The following is a 20,509-nucleotide window of genomic DNA, read 5'->3' as shown; positions in this document are numbered from 1 at the left end:
CATCCCTACCTACTAGTACCTACCCAGTGAATTTGGCAGTTATGAATAAATGGTTTCCTAATGAAGTTTATCAACCATCAATTTTTCTGATGCCGTGCTATAGGTGTGGATGTGGACAGTGTCAATCACTTGGGATAGACACCTCTGTTCTGTGTCTCTCTCCTGGGCCGGGCAGGTGTTACTGAGCTGCTACTGCAATATGGAGCTGACACCAACCAGTTAGAATGACAAGTCATTCACACACTGCACATGAATACTCTCTCATGTCTCCTCTCTTTTAGACGTAAAGTAAATACTTCAAAGTTGTGTAATATAAATTATAATGTTTTAGTACAGCATGTTTTAGTACAGCACGTTTTAGTACAGCACGTTTTAGTACAGCACGTTTTAGTACAGCACATTTTATGTGTTTTGAATGGCACCATACTCTGAGTGATCTATTTTTCTGTGTAGTCGCTGTGAAAACAGGAGCACACTGCCGTGTTCTCCTGTAAGACCTGGCCTGCTGGACGCAGGGGGGGGACCTGAGGCTCTATGACCACAAAGGCAGGAGCCCCCGAGACTGGGCCGAGGCTGGGTCTCAGGAGCACATCGCCAGGGTTAGCGCTCAAAGAGTCAGGGTACATTTAGCATGGAGAAATGATCAGATACATGCTGTATGCACTACTAAACTCTCTCTCTCTCTGTCATTCAGATGCTTGAGTTCCTGAAGGACTGTGTCCCACATGTACAGCCTGTCTCAGACCCCCCAGCCCAGGGAGCTGCACCAGACCCTCTCCTCCACCCTGTTGCACTCCCCCTCTCTACTGGAGCTCCTTAAGTCCGGGTGAGCAGCCAGGGGGGGTCCTACATTGATACTCCCCATTTTTTAGGGTTTGTTTTCTGAAGTCTGTCAGTTAACTTTTCCCCATTTCTCCCATGTTCCAGTGGTTCGGACCTGCACCTCAACCGAAAGATGACCAAGCCTGTGATACAGTTCGGAAAAGAACATAACGGTTCAAACATGGATTCACTCTGGCTCAAGATCAAACTTTTGCCTAAATCAGTGATGTTGATTTAAGTCAAAAAAAATTGCATTATGTGCCCACATGTCATATTAGGATTTGTCTCTATATCATCTCATATATCATCGACTCATATGTTGGATAGTGTTGGAGTTTATTTGGATAAACGCGTCTGCTAAATGACATATAGTGTGGTAATATTTTGGAATGGCAGTATTGTGTATCTGGATGAGACTCAGTGACCAGGTGTTTTCTTGCTGGGCCCAGTTGTCTATAGATAAGCCGGGGCATGCATTGGGTCTTCTGGCCTCCCTGCCTGTGATTGGGGACAGAGAGTTAGGGCAGGGTGACAACAAACCCCTCCTCTCCTTCACCTGTGGCTCCTTCATTACCATGACCAAGTTACACCACTGGGGCCTGGAACCACATCTTATATAACTCCTATGGGATCGCATCAATTAAGAAGCTACAGTCTTTGATTTGGTCCACTAAGCTGGATGTTACATCTGTCAGTTACAGCTGGAAGGGATGCATGGTCACTTTAAAGAAGTCACTAAATTGATCACTAACATTTTGAAGCTGAGCCATTTGCTCGTGTTCTGCTTTTCAGTGCAGTCATATCTGACTAAAATCATAACATGGTATCAGAAGTGCTTCAACCTCGTTAAATATATGACAGGAGCGATTATTTCACAGAAAATAATAATGTTCCTTGAGTTTTATCAGAGTTTAGTGTCCCGAAAAGTAGCTAACAGCCAACTACTCTCTCATATCTCTTCATTAAGCAGAGCAGCCCAAGCGGAGCCGTTGCTATGGAGACTCACAGACTCAGAGCCGCTATGAGCAAAGCGCACGCAGAGCGAGCTGCACGAAGGGAGCGAGTGACAGACATCAAGGAGCAGCTAATGGATTTACTAACGGAGGAAGTTATTTCTGATTTCGGGTTTTGGGCAGGGCCTTAAATTTGGCAAAAGCAAATGGGCCTGGGTAGGATAGTGTCTGAACGTCATGGGCATGGGTAGGGCTCAAACCCTTGTATCCATCACTCAAACCCTTGTAATTGTTTTTTCTTATCTTGCACCTACTCAAAAAGTTACATTAATATTCTTATTATGTTAATGAATGTATCCAGAGTATTTTCAGATTTCATTATTGACAAATGCTGTGAAAAGTACAGTAAATGTAAAATGCACATAAAATCAACAGTTGAATGTTTACATTCAGTCTTGTGTCAGGTGAACTGTTGTGTCTTCACCTTTGGTCTGATAATTTCCCATTAATCTCCAAAGTGTTCTCTTTCAATTGCTAATCTAGAAGAAGAAAAAAGAAACGCACACCTATTTAGGCGAGGTGCTGGCTAGCGGAGTAGAAAACTTGAAAATAAAGGAGAGCCGCACACTAGGAGCTCAGATGCAAAAATGTAATATCCAATGTTTCGATAGCCAAGCTGTCTTCATCAGGGTATAATCACAAACACTGCGGGATGACTCGTTTATATAGTGTCAAAAGACACACAGGTGTCTGTAATCATGGCCAAGAGTGGCCTAATATCATTGGTTAATTCTCAAATATTAAAATGGCATACAAAAAACAAATGTATAGCATACGATCATAGATTCATTTTAGACTACACAAGCTTACAAACAATTACAATGGCAAAGTCACAATAATCACAAGAATGGCTTCAGATCAAAGTCTACGTTGAGACCAAAGGGAGCAAGGGTCTTTAAGTTAAAGATCCAGGCAGCCTCTCGTTTTAACAATAAATTATCAAGGTCACCCCCTCTCCTAGGGAGCGTGACATGTTCGATGCCAATATAACACAGAGACGAAATCGAGTGGCCTGCCTCCAAAAAGTGGGCCGCAACTGGGTAAATCAAGTTTTTGCACCTAATAGTGCTACGATGCTCTGAGATACGTACTTTTAATTTGCGCTTTGTTTAGGCTCTATATCCCTCGTTATAAGATAAATGACTGCCTTAGTGGAGCACGTAATAACACCTTTGATTGGGATCGATTTCCCTGTTTGTGGGTGTTTGAAGGATCTGCATTTATAAGTGCCATTGCATTGAGCACAGCCATTACACTTGTAATTTCCATCCAGTAGGGGCGCAAATAGACGTTGTTGAGGAATATCTTGGGGTGGTAAATCAGAGTGTACCAATTGGTCTCTGAGATTTCTGCCCCGCGAGAATACGACCAAGGGAAGGTCCGAAAACACATTACCGAGACTATCATCGGATTTTAGAATGTGCCAATGTTTGTGAACGATTCCCTTGTTCAGAGCGCTTTGAATAGCTGGTAGTTAGAATACAAGAATGCGTCTTTTTGCGAGACTGCCCTTGAAAAAGGTAATGTCTCGTTTTGTTTTGAATTTTCTCAATGGCAATATTAATCTGATCATTTTTGTACCCCCTCTCCTTGAACTTTCTTTGCGTCTCAGCCATATTGATTGTTTTTTGCAAATTCTTTTGATTCGACAGAATTGGCTGTAGGGCAAACTATTTTTCAAGGGAAGTGGGTGACAACTGTCAGCCCTCAACAAACTGTTACGATCAGTAGGGTTCCTGTAAATATCAGTGTATAGAACATTATTTTCACACAAGATCAGAAGATCAAGAAAACTGATCTGACGTGTATCAGATTGCATAGTCAAATGTTCAGAAAAGGAGTTAAGAAAAGCATGGAATGCCTGGAGCTGTTTTGCATCACCCCTCCATAGAACAAAAATATCATCAATATACTTTTTCCAAATAATGATGTTAGGCAAGAAAACATTTTTGAGAGGATTGAAAATAGACTGTTTCTCCATGTAACCCACATACAAATTAGCATAGTTAGGAGCCATGGGGGATCCCATAGCAGTACCCTTCGTCTGAATAAAGAAGTCATTTAGAAACATGAAATAGTTATGTGTGAGTACTATTTCAGCCAATGTTATAATGCATGCACTGGAAGGTAGTTCATTAGGGTCACGTTGCAGAAGAAAATGTTCCATAGCTTCAATACCGCCCTCGTGTGGAATATTTGTGTATAACGACTCATCATCAAAATTAACTAACACGGTATTCTCAGGGAGAGGATCAAGAGATTCAATGATAGAGATCATACTGCTGGTGTCCTTTACAAAGGAGGGGAGCTGTTCTGCGAGTGGTCTAATAAAAAGTCAACAAAAGTAGATAGAGGGGCCGTTACTGCATCAATGCCCGCTACAATAGGGCGCCCTGGAGGTTTTGTAACATTCTTGTGTAATTTCGGCAAAGTATAGAAAGTGGCAATTTTAGGGTGTTGAATAGCCAAAAAGTCGTGGTCTTTTTTGGTTATCTGACCAGAACTTAAATACCCATCTGTAATATTCATATGTGTAAACATACTGAATTATAATTGGATGCATTTTACCGCCATATCATACTGTGCTATGATTGGTTAAGACCACCCAAATGGTTAGGTGATGGTCAGTTTGATCCTGGTTGGCGATACGTGAACATGCCAGTTATAGCTAGCTAATAAAGAGCTACGTTAAGAAATATCCTGTAGTACTGCATTTTATTATTTTGTACAAAGCGTGCAAAACAAGACACCATCTAGGACAGTAAAGATAGTATTCTGAAATTGGGAAGTAGAGTCAATTCTGAGTTTCTTGTAAAAGGTGTTGTCAAGCAGCTGTCTATGACACTCATTTACATAAACTGTCCTATCCATGAGTACAACCGACCCACCCTTATCAGCAGGACGAATAAGGACTGAGGTATCGGATTGTAAATCAAGCAAAGCTTGTTTTTCATCCTTAGGTAAATTATGGAAAGATTTGGACTCCTGTTTGTTCTTAAGGAGATGAACAACATCTTTTTCAACAAGTCTGCAATATGTCTCGATAGAGTGATTGCGATTGGTTGGAGGTATAAAATAACTATTGCTTCTAAAAGGAGTTGGAGTATGTGCAGGTGAGCAACGTACTGGTTCAATAGAAATGTCAGGATTAGGGGAGCTAAAGTATTCCCTTAAACGGATGTTTCTAAAAAACTTAAACATGTCTACCTTAACATCGAAATCGTTGCAGTGGGTTGTAGGCACAAAAGATAACCCTTTATTAAGCAAAGAGACATGGGCAGGGCTCAATATCTTGCTTGATAAATTAAAGACACTCAGTCCCGTGGGTTCTGGGAACCGTGTGAACGGTCTCCTCTGCCTCTGATAGTCGTTTCTTCTTACCCCGTCGGGTGCGGCATCTCGTCGATGCGCGTGCCTGCGGCCACCTCCGCCCTTCCGTCCGTCCAGTCTTTCGTTGAATAAAAAACTACCAATGGAAGCCAATGAGGCGCTGGTTGTAGAGCGTTGGTCAGACGGGGGTGGATCGAAGTAAGCGGTATCCCTCCTGCGTCTGCCATGGAGAGGAGGAGCAGGACCTCCCTTGTCAGGGTTTCTCCAGAAGTAGACTTTATCCTTTATCCTTTATCCATGCTTTTCTGAAGGAAGCGCAGCATGTGTACACTGAGCAGAGGGGAGGAAAAACTCTAGTAGAGAGCACAGGGGGAAAAATGGCAGCTGTATATATAACTCAGGTAACAGAGTTCTTTGACTTCTAAAACATGGCAAATCTTTGGTAGTGAATTGCATACAAGTTTAACTTCATCACCTAATGTGTGCTGCACAACAGAGACTCGCCAATAGAATGCTATGGACTCAAAAGTTCCCACTTTCTCTTGTGTGCTCTTTACAATGAACATGTGACTGACTCAACTGTTCTAGGGGACTACGGTAAGCTTCATAATGTAAAATAATGTGACAAGTGAAATAAAGAATGCAATCTGCTTTATCTCCTAACATATTGCAAAAGTTGACTGCAAGTATTAACTTAAAGTACCTACAAATATTAAAATGTATTGAAAAACTTCAAATAAATAGTTTTGAAGGTATTTATGGTATTGAGAAGTCATCCTGTGGCTTTTTCCAAATACCCCAGTATACAGTATATGAGGCATACTGCCCAAGCCTGATGGTCTACACAAAATACTACTATTCCCAGAGTACATTTCACCTCCCAGGGTGCAATCAAGCCCCCAGTGTTCGGTCTGGAGCATAAAGTCACGAGCTCTGCTGGTCAGCTACTGCGTAGCAACCTAGTGGTGCCTAAAGCCCTGGTCTGCCCTAAACCTACGTTAAAAAAAAATGTTTTGTATGATCAAGTTCAATCCCTACCGTGAATTATTTTAAAGTTCGCTACAAATCGAGATATTTTATTAAATTGTGATCCATTCTTATTACAAATGTGTCATCACACAGGACCACATGCTGACACAGACCAATCAAAGGTCGGCAAGCTACAACGAGGCTCCCGGTTCTCTCAGGCAGGATGAAAACAGCTACATCAACCATGAGTGATTTTATGGTGCCATTTAGCAATATGGTGGCTTTGAATTCAAATACTTCCGGGTTCATACGCCATTGGGAGTTTTCCATAGGTATCGTGGATGACATCAGCGATATCCCTATCTACTGGTTATAATGTCTATGGGTGCAATGCTCCGCCCAGGGCTGCTGGCTGGCTGGCTAGCAAGCCCACACGAAGTAGAATGCTGTTGGCATTCTCTCGCTATCTTCTCGCTTCTCAAAAGTGTATTGCGCTATGTCAGCTGACTCTCCATTCTATGCGCAAGTAGGCTGGCCAGATTACTACTGCTCCCTGGGGAAGAGTCAGACAAAATCCAGACAGACTCCATCCTCTCAATCAGTATACGGTGTGAGACACATTTGACAGAAGTACCGAAAGTAACAAAGAATCTAATACTGAAACGTTTTTCATGCTCTAGTATCGAAAAAGTACAGAAGTTTCGGTATATCTTTCTGCAATTTTTGTTATTTCTGTATAACAAAAAATCAACAACGAAGTTGGCGCTTTTACAATGGAGGTGAACGGGAAAGAATGTTTGTTTTCCCCAATTTGTGGGCGTGGTCGAAGGGAATTTATTTTTTATAACATGAATATCGACATGGAAATAATGCATGCTCTAGAATGCCCGTCAAGCCCTTCAGAAATTAGTATTCAACAATGCCATGGTACAATTAAGTGACAATGCCCGAGAAGCCAGTGTTTGGAGGATATATTGGCACAGGTGTTGTTCGGCACGAGACAAAGTTGAAGGCCGGAAAACATGCCAATATACAGCTGAAGTCGGAAGTTTACATACACTTAGGTTGGAGTCATTAAAACTCGTTTTTAAACCACTCCACAAATGTCTTGTTAACAAACTATAGTTTTGGCAAGTCGGTTAGGACATCTACTTCGTGCATGACAAGTAAGTTTTCCAACAATTGTTTACAGACAGATTATTTCACTTATAATTCACTGTATCACAATTCCAGTAGGTCAGAAGTTTAAATACACTAAGTTGATTGTGCCTTTAAACAGCTTGGAAAATTCCATAAAAATGTCATGGCTTGAGAAGCTTCTGATAGGCTAATTGACATCATTTGAGTCAATTGGAGGTGTACCTGTGGATGTATTTCAAGGCCTACCTTCAAACTCAGTGCCTCTTTGCTTGACATCATGGGAAAATCAAAAGACATCAGCCAAGACCTCAGAAAAACAATTGTAGACCTCCACAAGTCTGGTTCATCCTTGGGAGCAATTTCCAAACGCCTGAAGGTACCACGTTCATCTGTACAAACAATAGTACGCAAGTATAAACACCATGGGACCACGCAGCTGTCATACCGCTCAGGAAGGAGACGCGTTCTGTCTCCTACAAATTAACGTACTTTGGTGCGAAAAGTGCAAATCAATCCCAGAACAGCAGCAAAGGACCTTGTGAAGATGCTGGATGAAACAGGTACAAAAGTATCTATATCCACAGTAAAACACGTCCTATATCGACATAACCTGAAAGGCCGCTCAGCAAGGAAGAAGCCACTGCTCCAAAACCGCCATTAAAAAAAGCCAGACTACGGTTTGCAACTGCACATGAGGACAAAGATTGTACTTTTTGGAGAAATGTCCTCTGGTCTGATGAAACAAAAATAGAACTGTTTGGCCATAATGACCATCAATATGTTTGGAGGAAAAAAGGGAACGCTTGCAAGCCGAAGAACACCATCCCAACCGTGAAGCACGGGGGTGGCAGCATCATGTTGTGGGGGTGCTTTGCTGCAGGAGGGTCTCGTGCACTTCACAAAATAGATGGCATCATGAGGCAGGAAAATTATGTGGATATATTGAAGCAACATCTCAAGACATCAGTCAGGAAGTTAAAGCTTGGTCGCAAATGGGTCTTCCAAATGGACAATGACCCCAAGCATACTTCCAAAGTTGTGGCAAAATGGCTTAAGGACAACAAAGTCAAGGTATTGGAGTGGCCATCATAAAGCCCTGTCCTCAATCTTATAGAAAAGCTGTGGGCAGAACTAAAAAAGCGTGTGCGAGCAAGGAGGCCTACAAAGCTGACTCAGTTACACCAGCTCTGTCAGGAGGAATGGGCCAAAATTCACCCAACTTATTGTGGGAAGCTTGTGGAAGGCTACCCAAAATGTTTGACCCAAGTTAAACAATTTTAAAGACAATGCTATCAAATTCTAATTGAGTGTATGTAAACTTCTGACCCACTGGGAATGTGATGAAAGAAATAAAAGCTGAAATAACCAATTCTCTCTACTATTATTCTGACATTTCACATTCTGATTGCTGGTTAGACTGTAAACTCTCCTTCCAGACTCACATTAAGCATCTCCATTCCAAAATTAAATCTAGAATCGGTGTCCTATTTCGCAACAAAGCCTCCTTCACTCATGCTGCCAAACATACCCTCGTAAAACGGACTATCCTACTGAACCATGACTTCAACGATGTCATTTACAAAATAGCCCCCAACACTCTACTCAGCAAACTGGATGTGGTCTATCACAGTGCCATCCGTTTTATCACCAAAGCCCCATATACTACCCACCACTGCGACCTGTATGCTCTCGTTGGCTGGCCCTCACTACATATCCGTCGCCAAACCCACTGGCTCCAGGTCATCTATAAGTCTTTGCTAGGTAAAGCCCTGCCTTATCTCAGCTCAATGGTCACCATAGCAACACCCACCCATAGCACGCGCTCCAGCAGGTATATTGCACTGGTCATCCCCAAAGCCAACACTTCCTTTGGCCGCCTTTCCTTCCAGTTCTCTGCTGCCAATGACTGGAACAAATTGCAAAAATCTCTGACGCTGGAGTCTTATATCTCCCTCTCTAACTTTAAGCATCAGCTGTCTGAGCAGCTTACTGTACCTGTACACAGCCATTCTGTAAATAGCACACCTGACTACCTCATCCCCATATTATTACTTACCCTCTTGCGCTTTGCACCCCAGTATCTCTACTTGCACATCTATCACTCCAGTGTTAATGCTACATTGTAATTATTTTCACCTCTAGGGCCTATTTATTGCCTACCTCCCTACATTTGCACACACTGTACATAGATTTTATTTTATTTTATATTGACTGCACGTTTGCTTATGTGTAACTGTGTTGTTTTTGTCGCTCTGCTTATGCTTTATCTTGGCCAGGTCGCAGTTGTAAATGAGAACTTGTTCTCAACTGGCCTACCTGGTTAAATAAAGTTGAAATAAAAATAAATACATAAAAAATAAAGTGTATTTTCTTGGTCCAAGTAAAGTAACACAGGATGGTCATAATGCTTCACGACAGTGGCATAATGTATTTAAAATAAGATGAAAAAAATGTGACTAAAGATTTCATTGCAACAAAAAAGGATTTAAGAAACAAACTTTCAAACAAAAGGAAACTTCTTGGCAGGGAAAACACGAATTTGAATAAATGTGGGTTTTGACACTTATGTAAAATCAAATCTGTTTTGACACTCTTATGTAAGTGTCATAACCAGCCATAAAATAACGCAATGTACACTACCGGTCAAAAGTTTTAGAGCACCTCCATTTTTCCAGGTTTTATTGAAATTTACACAGTTTCATGTCTTAATGTACTCTGAAATTAAAGCATAGAACAAATAAACAATTGGAGACAAAAAAATTGATCATGGAATCGTACCGGTTTAACAATATTGTATCTACATTTTTGACTTAAAGTAGCCACCATTTGCACACAACAGTCAAACACTCGTGGCATTCTTTCTACAATGGAAATCAAATATTGTTCAGAAAGTTCTTCCCAACACTGTTGCAGAAGTTCCCACAAATGTGTTGCACTTGTAGGTTGCTTTGCTTTAACCCTTCTGCCCAGTTCATCCCAAATCAGCTCAATGGGTTTGAAGTCTGGAGACTGTGCTGGCTAATCCATGATTTGAAGCCTACCGTCTTGTACTTTTCTTCTGAGGTAGTTCTGACATAGCCTGGAGGTATGTTCTGGGTCATTATCTGGCTGTAGGATGAACCCCTGACCAACTAGGCGTACACCAGAGGGTATTGCATGGTGCTGCAAAATGCTGTGGTAGCCGTTTTGGTTCAGGGTGCCACTCTGTGCAAGTCGCCAACTCTGGATCCAGCAAAAGAGTTCCAGACCATCACGCTTCCTGCTCCATGTTTGACAGTTGGTGTCACACACTGAGAAACCATCCTTTTGCCTACTCAACGGCGTACCGAAACCCTGCGTGATGAACCGAAGATTCCGCTTTTTGATTCATTGGTCCGTAAGACCTTCCAGTCTTCAGTAGTCCACCGGCAGTGCTTCAAGGCCCAGGCAAGCCTCTTTTTCTTATTTTGCCATCTTAGCAATGGCTTTCTTACTGCCACTCAACCTGTCAAACCTGCAGTTCGAAGTCTTCTCTTCTCAGTTGAAACTTGCTTACTTCGACCAGTGTTAAGCTGTGCTTGAAGCTGTTGTCCTATCACGCAAGCTGTTGACTCTCAGAAACTGGTCTTCTGATTCTGTTGTGGCTTTGGGTCTGCCATACCTCCTCCTGTCAGGGTTTCCAAGTGCCTTTTGATGGTGTAGGAAACTGTACTCACTGACACCTTGGCTTTCTTTGCAATTTCTCTAAAGGAAAGACCTACATCTTTAAGGGTTATAATGGTCTGTCTATCTTCCTTTGTTAAATATCAATAAAAACGGGAAAAATGTAGGTGTTCTAAAACTTTTGACCGGTAGTGTATGCCACTACAGATATAAACATATGGGTCATGACAGTGTTATGACTAAATTATAACAAGTTATGTCAGCTGTTATGACATATTTTGGGTGTCAAGTAAAGTGTTACCGAGAACTCACTATACTGGACATATTATACATACATTATACCAAAGTTCAAAGTTACAGTTCACATAACACATTGACCTCCCATAGGTAAGGTGTCAGAGTTGTTGGCCAGGATGACCCGGGGGTGGCTGTGGGACCCCCTGGCAGCAGTGACAGTGAGGAGGAGGAGGACAGATTGGGACAGGGGCCAGCGGTTGGACCCCCTGGGGCACAGTGACAATGGCTACAGGTCCTCTACAGCCCCATCCAGAGACAGCCAGGTCTAGTAGTTCTTAGTTAACGTAATAGTTATATGGTATAACATAACATAGGAGTAGCACACACCCTTTAGTTAAATAAAAGGTTAGGAGCAGCACCAACACACTAAGGTGCTATGGTAAAATCAACTGTACAATATATGATTATGTAATGTATTATGTGTGTTGTGAATAGAAGTTTCAGTGCAGATGAATGCTTAAGCTTTGTAAATCCCCCCATGTTGAGACCTGATGGGAATGTTGTTTAGGAGTTCTGGGAAAGGTGAGGCTGTCAGAGAGTAGATTGAGGTGTTCTGCGGTGTGATGTAATCATCAAGCACCAACAACTCTTCCTTTGGGAGTACGTCCACCAACAATATAATTTCCAGTGTGCCACAGAGTGTTTCAGGCACATATCTTTGCACTCTCTGAGACACAGATCTACACATTCTGTAGACATCTCATCGTACAATGTATCATGGTCTTCATCAATTTATGTGTGTGTGTACGCGCCTACGTGTGTGTGTTTATACAATGGTGTACCTGACATGATTGATGTCTTCAGCATCACATGGTGACCCGCCTGCACCAGGAGTGGGTTGCCAGGAGAGACTGCACCCCAGACCCATGAACAGACAACCTCTGCCCTTCAAAAGCCCCCCACGCAGCCCAGGTACCAACCAACGACACCTAGCTACCAGAGCTTTACTGGAGCTTCAATTGTAGAAATCCCTTGGTGAAATGTTCCAGAACATAGAGTACCAGTCAACTAATAAGATGGCGCCGGAGAAGAAGGACCAATTTTGTTTTTTTGCAACTTATTTTGTACATAATGTTGCCGCTACCGTCTCTTATGACCGAAAATAACTTCTGGACATCGGGATTGCGATTACTCACCACGGACTGGCAGAATCCTTCTTTTCCTTTAACGAGTCCGACGCGAACGATATAATGCTTTCTTGGGAACAGGCCCAGATCCCAGTGATATGCGTGAAGAGGAGGCAGAGAAAAAGGGGCCGGAGGGCGGGCTGCCTTCTGAGAATTCGTAGGCGATTGAATAAACCCCCACTTCCTTCCATTCTGCTAGCAAACGTGCAATCTTTGGACAATAAAATAGATGACCTACACGGAAGATTAAACTACTAACGGGACATTCAAAACAGTAATATCTTATGCTTCATGGAGATGTTGCTGAACGATGACACTATCAACATACAGCTGGCTGGTTATACGCTGCACCGGCAGGATAGAACAGAGGCTTCTGGTAAGACAAGGGGCGGCTGACTATGTATTTTTGTAAATAACAGCTGGTGCACAATATCTAAGGAAGTCTCGAGCTATTGCCCGCCTGAGGTAGAGTATCTCATGATAAACTGTAGACCACATTACCTACCTAGAGAGTTTCTCTGTTTTTTGTAGCTGTTTACATACGGCAGGTAGCCTAATGGTTTGAGCGTTGGGCCAGTAAACGAAAGGTTGCTAGATCGAATCCCTGAGCTGACAAGGTAAACATATGTCGTTCTGCCCCTGAACAAGGCAGTTAACGCACTGTTCCTAGGCCGTCACTGTAAATAAGAGTTTGTTCTTAACTGACTCGCCTAGTTAAATAAAAGTTAAATAAAAATGTAATAAAAAACATACCACCACACTCAGAGGCTGGCACTGAGACAGCATTGAATGAGCTGTATTCCACCATAAGCAAACAAGAAAATGCTCACCCTGAGGCGGCGCTCCTAGTAGCCAGGGACTTAACTTATGGCTGCAGGGGCAGTATTGAGTAGCTTGGATGAAAAGGTGCCCAGAGTAAACTGCCTGCTCCTCAGTCCCAGTTGCTAATATATGCATATTATTATTAGTATTTGATAGAAAACACTCTGAAGTTTCTAAAACGGTTTGAATGATGTCTGTGAGTATAACAGAACTCATATGGCAGGCAAAAACCTGAGAAAAAAATTCAACCAGGAAGTGGGAAATCTGAGGTTTGTAGGTTTTCAACTCATCGCCTATCGAATACACAGTGGGATATGGGTCAGTTTGCACTTCCTACGGCTTCCACTAGATGTCAACAGTCTTTAGAACCTTGTCTGATGCTTCTACTGTGAAGTGGGGCCGAAGGAGAGGGGAATGAGTAAGGTCTGCCATGAGCTGACCATGCCCGTTCACATGAGAGGGAGCTCTGTTCCATCGCACTTCTGAAGACAATGGAATTCTCCGGTTGGAACATTATTGAAGATTTATGTTAAAAACATCCTAAAGATTGATTCAATACATCGTTTGACATGTTTCTACTGACTGTTACGGAACTTTTTGACATTTCGTCTGCTTTTAGTGAACGCGCTTCGTGGCTTTGGATTTGTTTACCAAACACGCTAACAAAAGAAGCTATTTGGACATAAATGATGGACATTACAGAACAAAACAAACATTTATTGTGGAAGTGGGAGTCCTGGGAGTGCATTCCGACGAAGATCCGCAAAGGTAAGTGAAGATTTATAATGCTATTTATGACTTTTGTTGACTCCACAATTTGGCGGGTAACTGTATGGCTTCCTTTTGTGGCTTAACACTGTTCTCAGATTATTGAATATTGTGCTTTTGCCGTAAAGAATTTTTTTAATCTGACACAGCGGTTGCATTAAGAACAAGTGTATCTTTAATTCTATGTAAAACATGTATCTTTCATCAAAAATTATGATGAGTATTTCTGTTATTTGATGTGGCTCTCTGCAATTTCTCCAGATATTTTGGAGGCATTTCTGAACATGGCGCTAATGTAAACTGAGGTTTTTGGATATAAATATGAACTTTATCGAACAAAACATATGTATTGTGTAACATGAAGTCCTATGAGTGTCATCTGATGAAGATCATCAAAGGTTAGTGATTCATTTTATCTCTATTTCTGCTTTTTGTGACTCCTGTCTTTGGCTGGGAAAATGGCTGTGTTTTTCTGTGATTTTGCGTTGACCTAACATAATAATTTGTGGTGCTTTCACTGTAAAGCCTTTTTGAAATCGGACACTGTGGTGGGATTAACAAGAAGTGTATCTTTAAAATGATGTGAAATACTTGTATGCTTGGGGAATTTTAATTATGAGATTTCTGTTGTTTTGAATTTGGCGCCCTGCACTTTCACTGGCTGTTGTCATATCGATCCCGTTAATGGGATTGCAGCCCTAAGAAGTTTTAATCAAATGCAGGGAAACTTAAATCTGTTTTACCAAATTTCTATCAGCATGTTAAATGTGCAACAAGCGGAAAAAACTCTGGACCACCTTTACTCCACACACAGAGACGCATATAAAGCTCACCCTCCATTTGGCAAATCTGACCATAATTCTATCCTCCTGGTTCCTTGCTTCCAAGCAAAAATTAAAGGAGTAAGCACCAGTGACTAGATCAATAAAAAAGTGGTCAGACGAAGCAGATGCTAAGCTACAGGACTGTTTTGCTAGCACAGACAGGAACATGTTCCATGATTCCTCTGATGGCATTGAGGAGTACACCACATCAGTCATTGGCTTCATCAATACAGTAAGTGCATCGATGACGTCGTCCCCAAAGTGATATCCCAACCAGAAGCCATGGATTACAGTCAACATCCGCACAGAGCTAAAGGCTAGAGCTGCCGCTTTCAAGGAGCGGGACTCTAACCCGGAAGCTTATAAGAAATCCCACTATGCCTGCCGATGGACCATCAAACAGGAAAAGCATCAATACAGGACTAAGATCGAATCGTACTACCTGACACTCGACGGATGTGGCAGGGCTGGCAAACCATTACAGACTACAAAGGGAAGCACAGCCGAGAGCTGCCCAGTAACACGAGCCTACCAGATGAGCTAAACTACATCTATGCTCACTTCGAGGCAAATAACACTGAAACATGCATGAGAGCACCAGCTGTTCTGGAAGACTGTGTGATCGCACTCTCCACAGCTGATGTGAGTAAGAACTTTAAACAGGTCAACATTCACAAGGACGCAGGGCCAGACGGATTACCAGGACGTGTACTGCGAGCATGTGCTGATCAACTGGCAAGTGTCTTCACTGACATTTTCAACCTCTCCCTGTCCGAGTCTGTAATACCAACATGTTTTAAGCGGACCACCATAGTGCCTGTGCCCAGGAACACTAAGGTAACCTGCCTAAACAACTACCGACCCGTAGCACTCACGTCTGTAGCCATGAAGTGCTTCGAAAGGCTGGTCATGGCTCACATCAACACCATTATACCAGAAACTCTAGACCCACTACAATTTGCATACCACCCCAACAGATACACAGATGATGCAATCTCTATTGCACTCCACACTGCCCTTTCCCACCTGGACAAAAGGAACACCGATGTGAAAATGCTATTCATTGACTACAGCTCAGCGTTCAACACCATAGTGTCCTCAAAACTCATCAATAAGCTAAGCACCCTGGGACTAAACACATCCCTCTGCAACTGGATCCTGGACTTCCTGACGGGCCGCCCCCAGGTGGTAAAGGTAGGTAACAACACATGCGTCACGCTGATCCTCAACACAGGGGCCCCTCAGGGGTGCGTGCTCAGTCCCCTCCTGTACTCCCTGTTCACTCATGACTGCACGGCCAGGCACGACTCCAAAACCATCATTAAGTTTGCCGATGACACAACAGTGGTAGGCCAGATCACCTACAACAACGAGACAGCCTATAGGGAGGAGAGGTCAGACCTGGCCGTGTGGTGCCAGGACAACAACCTCTCCCTCAACGTGATCAAGACAAAAGGAGATGATTGTGGACTACAGGGAAAAAGAGGACCGAGCACGCCCCCATTCTGTAAGGTCTACACCTGTTGTATTCGGTGCGTGTGACTAATACAATTTTATTTGAACTCACACCGTGCATGTTTAACATCAAAAGTACTTATTTTAAATCTCTACATTTACACATTGAATTGCAGCAAGATGTTACGTCACTTGTATACTTGTTTTGGTTTGGTGTAGCAACTGTGCCCAACTACAGAGCCATGGCGGTCACTGGGGAGCCCATCCCCCATCTGCCCAGCCTACTGGACACCTCCAACTGGGGCAGCACCTGCTTCCTGCCTCCCCACACCAAGAGCTTCACCACAGCCAGCCTGGGAGCCAGCAGCATGGTCAGAATAGAGTCAGCACTCTTCTAGTCAAAACGATGTTTCAATACGTTCTTCAGACCTGTCCAAATATATAGTACGCCACCAACCCTGGTCCTGGAGAGGTACAGGATGTAAAGTTTAACTCAATAGTGTCTTACCTTTTATCAACGTATCTGAAATGTTGTGATGCATTTTGGCTGCTCTGTCTGCAGACGGACCCCACCCCAGCGTGTACAGCGTGCTGCAGTCGCCCATGAAGAGACTCCTCCACCCACGGGCGTCCCAGAGTTCACCACGGCCAGCTCTGGAGAGAGACAGACCACAGGGACCAGCCAGGAGGGGGTGGGCTCTACCTACAACGTACCCGCCCCCAGTCAAGAAAGGGAGGAGGTTGATAGGGAGGAGGAAGGAGAGGGGGAGAAGAGAGATAGTTTTGAAGAGGAGACGAACATGGAGTGTCTTGAAGGGGAGATAGGGATGTCGCTGGCTGCAGACATGAAAGAAGAGATAGAGGAAGAAGAGTTGGAAGGGTCCAATCAGGGTAGCTGTGATAATGTGGATGCGGACCCGATGCATGAAGAGCCTGGTAGTGGAAATTTCTTTAACATAGTGAGATAGTTAAACCTTCAGAAAGTATTCACCCCTCGACTTTTTCCACGTTTTATTGTGTTACACCCTGAATTTTAAATGGGTTAAATTGAGATGTGTCATTGATCTACACATAATACCCCATAATGTCAAATTTTTTGACATTTTTACTAATTAAAAAATGAAAAGCTGAAATGTCTTCATGTCAATAAGTGTTCAACCCCTTTGTTATGGCAAGTGTAAATATGTTACATATGTCACATAAGTTGCACGGATTCACTGTGCAATAACAGTGTTTAACATGATTTTTGAATAACTACCTCTGTACACCACACATACAATTACACTACATGACCAAAAGTATGTGGACCCCTGCTCATCGGACATCTCATTCCAAAATCATGGGCATTAAAAACCCAGATTCGTCCGTCCAACTGCAAGATGGTGAAGCGTGATTCATCACTCCAGAGAACGCGTTTCCACTGCTCCAGAGTCCAATGGCAGCGAGCTTTACACCACTCCAGCCGACGCTTGGCATTGCGCATGGTGATCTAAGGCTTGTGTACGGCTGCTCGGTCGCGGAAACCCATTTCATAAAGCTCCCGACAAACTGTTATTGTGCTGACGTTGCTTCCAGAGCAGTTTGGAACTCAGGAGTTTGTGTTTCAACCAAGGAGCCTGCCAAGGCTGCAGCTACTCTTCCTGGGGTCCAGCAACATTAAGGCAGTTTAATTAACTCAGCAAAAAAAGAAACGTCCCTTTTTCAGGACCTTTGCTTTCAAAGATAATTCGTAAAAATCCAAATAACTTCACAGATCTTCATTGTAAAGGGTTTAAACACCGTTTCCCATGCTTGTTCAATGAACCATAAACAATTAATGAAAATGCACATGTGGAACGGTTGTTAAGACACTAACAGCTTACAGACGGTAGGCAATTAAGGTCACAGTTATGAAAACCTAGGACGCTAAAAAGGCCTTTCTGACTCTGAACAACACCAACAGAAAGATGCCCAGGGTCCCTGCTCATCTGCATGAACGTGCCTTAGGCATGCTGCAAGGAGGCATGAGGACTGCAGATGTGGCCAGGGCAATAAATAGCCATGTCTGTACTGTGAGACGCCTAAGACAGCGCTACAGGGAGACAGGACGGACAGCTGATCGTCCTCTCAGTGCAGACCACGTGTAACAACACCTGCACAGGATCGGTACAGGATGGCAAACAACTGCCCGAGTTACACCAGGAATGCACAATCCCTCAATCAGTGCTCACACTGTCCGCAATAGGCTGAGAGAGGCTGGACTGAGGGCTTGTAGGCCTGTTGTAAGGCAGGTCCTCACCAGACATCACCGGCAACAACGTCGCCTATGGGCACAAACCCACCGTCGCTGGACCAGACAGGACTGGCAAAAAGTGCTCTTCACTGACGAGTCGCGGTTTTGTCTCACCAGGGGTGATGGTCGGATTTGCGTTTATCGTCGAAGGAATGAGTGTTACACCGAGGCCTGTACTCTGGAGCGGGATCGATTTGGAGGTGGAGGGTCTGTCATGTCTGGGGCAGTGTGTCACAGCATCATCGGACTGAGCTTGTTGTCAATGCAGGCAATCTCAATGCTGTGCGTTACAGGAAGACCTCCTCCTCCCTCATGTGGTACCCTTCCTGCAGGCTCATCCTGACATGACCCTCCAGCATGACATGCCACCAGCCATACTGCTCGTTCTGTGCGCGACTTCCTGCAAGACAGGAATGTCAGTGTTCTGCCATGGCCAGCGAAGAGCCCAGATCTCAATCCCATTGAGCACGTCTGGGACCTGTTGGATCGGAGGGTGAGGCTAGGGCCATTCCCCCCAGGGTGAGGGTGGGGTGACATCTCACAGCAAGAACTGGCAAATCTGGTGCAGTCCATGAGGAGATGCACTGCAGTAGTTAATGCAGCTGGTGGCCACACCAGATACTGACTGTTACTTTTGATTTTGACCCCCCTTTGTTCAGGGACACATTATTCCATTTATGTTAGTCACATGTCTGTGGAACTTGTTCAGTTTATGTCTCAGTTGTTGAATCTTATGTTCATACAAATATTTACACATGTTAAGCTTGCTGAAAATAAACGCAGTTGACAGTGAGATGATGTTTCTTTTGTTGCTGAGTTTATAATTTAAAATAACACTTTTCACAACACATTAAATGTGTCCCCTCAGGCCACTATTCTACTATCACATACAGTGCATTCGTTAAGTATTCAGACCCCTTTACTTTTCCCACATTTGGTTACATTACAGTGCCATTCTAAATTTAAATAGTTTAAATAGGTGCCAGGTTTCCTCCAGATGGGACACTTGGCATTCAGGACACTTGGCATTCAGGACAAATATTTCAATTTTGGTTTCCTCAGACCAAAGAATATTGTTTCTCATGGTCTGAGTCCTTTAGGGCTCTTTTGGCAAACTCCATGCAGGCTATCATGTGCATTTTACTGAGTGGCTTCCGTCTGACCACTCTACCATAAAGGCCTGATTGGTGGAGTGCTGCAGAGATTGTTGTCCTTCTGGAACTTTCTCCCATCTCCACAGAGAAACTCTGGAGCTCTGGTTCTTGGACCATCGGATTCCCCGACTACTCAGTTTGGCTGGGTGGCCAGCTCTAAGAGGAGTCTTGGTGGTTCCAAACTTGTTCCATTTAAGAATGATGGGGGCCACTGGTACCCTTCCCCAGATCTGTGCCTCGACACAATCATGTCTCGGAGCTCTACGGACAATTCCCTCAACCTCATGGCTTGGTTTTTGCTCTGACATGCACGGTCAACTTTGGAACCTTATATAGACAGGTGTGTGCCTTTCCAAATCATGTCCAATCAATTGAATTTACCACAGGTGGACTCCAAAGTTGTAGAAACATCTCAAGTATGATCAATGGAAACAGGATGCACTGGAGCTCAATTTCGAGTATCCTCGCTAAGGGTCTGAATACTTATGTAAATAAATTATTTCTGTTGTTTATAAACATGCAACAATTTCTAAAAACCTGTTTTCGCATTGTCATTATGGGGTATTGTGTGTAGATTGGTGAGGGAAACAATTAATATAATCCATCTTCGAACAAGGCTGTAACGTAACAAAATGTGGAAAAAGGGAAGGGATTTTGAATACTTTCCAAATGCACTGTACTACAATTCGACCATTCTGTTGATTACGTTCTAACATTCTCCACTACAATTCACTCACCTGTTTGAAAATGGATCCTTTTGGTGGTAAACACTACTACTGCCTTTTCTTTTTTAAGCATTTAAACATGTTGCATGATAATACATGTATTCTTTGGTTCTGGAATTTGGATAACTTATCATTACTGTTTTTAATTC

The sequence above is a fragment of the Salvelinus sp. IW2-2015 genome, linkage group LG20 (assembly GCF_002910315.2).
Source record: "Salvelinus sp. IW2-2015 linkage group LG20, ASM291031v2, whole genome shotgun sequence".
Lineage (NCBI taxonomy): Eukaryota > Metazoa > Chordata > Actinopteri > Salmoniformes > Salmonidae > Salvelinus > Salvelinus sp. IW2-2015.
Note: the sequence above shows the minus strand (reverse complement) of the source record.